We start from the raw sequence: 3,415 nt of genomic DNA on the forward strand, positions 1-3,415 counted from the left end.
GATAGATAGATAGATAGATAGATAGATAGATAGATAGATAGATAATGCTTTCCCAGGTTGCACCAAACATGATTATAAATAATTTATATTTATAATAATTCTTAATAAAGGCTTATCCTTTATTCCCAATATCTCTCAGGATAACTTTGATTGGCACGTAGACATGCATACACTAGGAAGGCAATTGTGCCTCAAAGATTTTTTTGTATCTAATCGTACCCCGAATAACCAGCCTAAGGAGAACATTCCTGGTGCCACTCCATGTTCTTTAAAGAAACCCAACAATTTGATCCCCCCTCTTTGAATCCTTCTATCCATTCCATTATGAGACTGATTAACAGAGACACTACTCCCTTCATCAAACAACTGAAAATCTCATACCACAACATTACACTTGAGGAAAGAAAGGCCATTAAATATTTATGAGATGACCCTAATCTGGTCATCAGAGCTGCCGATAAAGGTGATGGCATTGGGCTATTGAACTATGGGGTCATTCCGAGTTGTTCGCTCGCTAGCTGATTTTAGCAGCATTGCACACGGTAGGCCGCCGCCCTCTGGAAGTGTATCTTAGCATAGCAGAATTGAGAACGAAAGATTAGCAGAATTGCGAATAGAAAATTCTTAGCAGTTTCTGAGTAGCTCCAGACTTACTCATACACTGCGATCAGCTCAGGCCATTTCGTTCCTGGTTTGACGTCACAAACATGCCCTGCGTTCGCCCAGCCACTCCCCCGTTTCTCTAGACACTCCCGAGTTTTTCCCTGACACGCCTGCGTTTTTTAGCCAATGCCGGGAAAACGCTGAGTTATCACCCAGAAACGGCCCTTTCCTGCCAATCATTTACCGAACACCAGTGCGACTGAAAAGCAACGCAAAAGCCACAGCAAAACAGCTAAGTTTTTAGTAAAATAACTAAGCACATGCGCAGAGTACCTTGCGCATGCGCAGTAAGTGACTAATCACAGTATAGCGAAAATCGGCAACGAGCGAACAACTCGGAATGACCCCCTATGAGTACTATGTGGATGAAGCAAATAAACAACTGGCAGAAATCAACTGTTACCATTAGCTGTGTTATGATCCTACCTGGTATTAGAAAAGGGAAATTTATGCCATAATTACACTTGTATTGAATAATAGATACAACAGCAAAACAACTGCAGATTACTTGACACAAGACCATCCGAAAACTCTGGTCCTATACACCCTGCCAAAAATACATAAATCTCTGACTCACACCCCTGGTTGACCCATTACATCGGCGAGGGAATCAGTGTGTCAACTAATGTCACAACTTGATGACTTTTATCTACAGATGTTGATCAGGGACACTGTAAGGTTAGTTGAGGACACTTCAGACTTCCTAAGAAAAAAGGAAGTAGGTAATGTTCCCACAGATGCTCTTCTTGCCATCTTAAATGTCTCAAGCTTGTACATGAATATTCCCCATGAGCTAAGAATTGAGGCATGAAGAAAGCTACTAATCAATAATGAGAAAAATGTGGACCTCTGGTGGATTATGCACTGATTCTCATCAATTTGATCTTAAATAAAAACTGTTTTCTGTTTGAAAATGGTTTTTATTTACAAAAACAGAGCACGGTGATGGGGTCCAATATGTCCTTATCATATGCCAACATTTTTATGGACGCATGTACAAGGGCCACATTCTCAATGGCCTGACATTTAGCAAATTTTTGCTTTTTTATGTATGATGCATCAATGATGGGTTCTTTATCAGATAGAGAGGGGAAGAGCACCTACTGTATTAACATTTCTCAATTGATTGAATTCCCTTCCAGGCACTATATGCTTCAGCCTAACTTTCAGTAGCCAACACATCAATTTTTTGGACATTTCAATCTCCAAAACTTAAGAGAACATTAAGACCAAGATTTATCGCAAGGATTTTAGACTCTAGCTTCCAACCTGCCTCACTCAAAAGGAGCTTATCCTACTCACAATTGCTCAGGGTAGCACGTATTAAGTCTGAGCCATCTGATATCAATATAGCATCCTAGACCAAGGTTACTCCAAGAGAGAAACTGATTGGCTTTATCTAAGATTGGAAAACTTTATAAAGAAGAGCTACTGCACAAGAAATATGTTCCTCTTAACACTGAAGCAGATAGACTTAACATAATTAGTATGTTCACCACTGCCTCTGCCTTTATATGCAAAAAGATACTTCAACACTGGCACCTCATATCGAGTGATCCTGTGCTAACAACATGCAATACAGAAACTCCAAGATTCGCCTACTGAAGAGGACCCAAGTTTAAGGCTCTACTGGTAGTCACAGATTATTCTAAAAGAAAGACAATTAAGCATCAAATTGATTTACCACCATTCATCTTTCAAGAAAAGCATAACCAGTGGAATAGACTTAAAGGAATTATCCAACTTACCAACTGCCAGACACTTCATCGAAGTCAATCATACTGTCAATCAGCAAAAATGTTGCATTACAGATCAGATCCTCCCACTGCAAAAGGGATGAGACCAGAACAAAATTTTGCCACAAAGGGAACTCAAGTGGATCTACAAACTTAAGACACTCTTAATAAATACTTTTGTTTGGGATTCTTTCCTCACCATGAACTTTTGTTGGTATTGTTTTGTTCTTGCTGATGCTGTTGTTTGTCAAATACATATGTTATCTCTTCGTTCCCCAAACTTGTTCCTCTCCCACTATTCTGTCATGATGTACAGCACTGTGCGCTGGAGTTTTTTACATGTGTTTTCAGCACCGCCATGTGCTTCTGGTTTCTATATTGTTTGACACCTTACTGTTTAATATCATTAACCGCAATAGTTTATACTGGTCTGGTTATTCTTTCATCCATTCTCTGCCCTGAGCACACATCAGGGTTACCTTGAGGTATGAATCTACATACAGCCATTCCACACTGATAACACCCAACCTCACCTGATATTGGAAGCTAAGCAATGTTGGGCCCAGTTAGTACTTGAACTGGAGACATCCTTGGAATACTGGGTGCTGTAAGAGGAGACTACAGTATTTCGCTATCCCTGTTGTGGACATGGAACTTGAGACTTATTTTTGTTACAGACCTGATGCCTGCAATTTTTATGTGCTTGACCTTTAGCATTAAGTCTATATTATTGGTTGATATATTTTGTGAAAAATGTCCTGTTTGTTGCATTTCTCTTTTGTGATCCCATTCTAGTTCACTCTTTGCTTCTCTGCACACACTATGCACCATTTCTTTAAATGTGCCATGTTTTTGGGCGTTCACCTTTGACCCATGACCCATGCCACAGCATTATGCACCTTCAATTTATAAGCTGTAATTGACAGCAGCATGTACTTGTACAATTGTCCCTGTACTCAATGAGGGGGGCTTTTGTTTGTATGTACTTTATATGACTCCGCCCATGGAAAATGGCA

At 39.9% G+C, this 3,415-nt stretch overlaps 1 pseudogene; it reads left to right on the forward strand.

Annotated features, from left to right (window-relative positions):
* The first annotated feature begins 2,894 nt into the window (after window positions 1-2,894).
* Window positions 2,895-3,013, forward strand: LOC134930324 (5S ribosomal RNA; annotated as a pseudogene).
* Window positions 3,014-3,415: the final 402 nt, after the last annotated feature.

The sequence above is a fragment of the Pseudophryne corroboree genome, chromosome 5, assembly GCF_028390025.1.
Source record: "Pseudophryne corroboree isolate aPseCor3 chromosome 5, aPseCor3.hap2, whole genome shotgun sequence".
Taxonomy (NCBI): Eukaryota; Metazoa; Chordata; class Amphibia; order Anura; family Myobatrachidae; genus Pseudophryne; species Pseudophryne corroboree.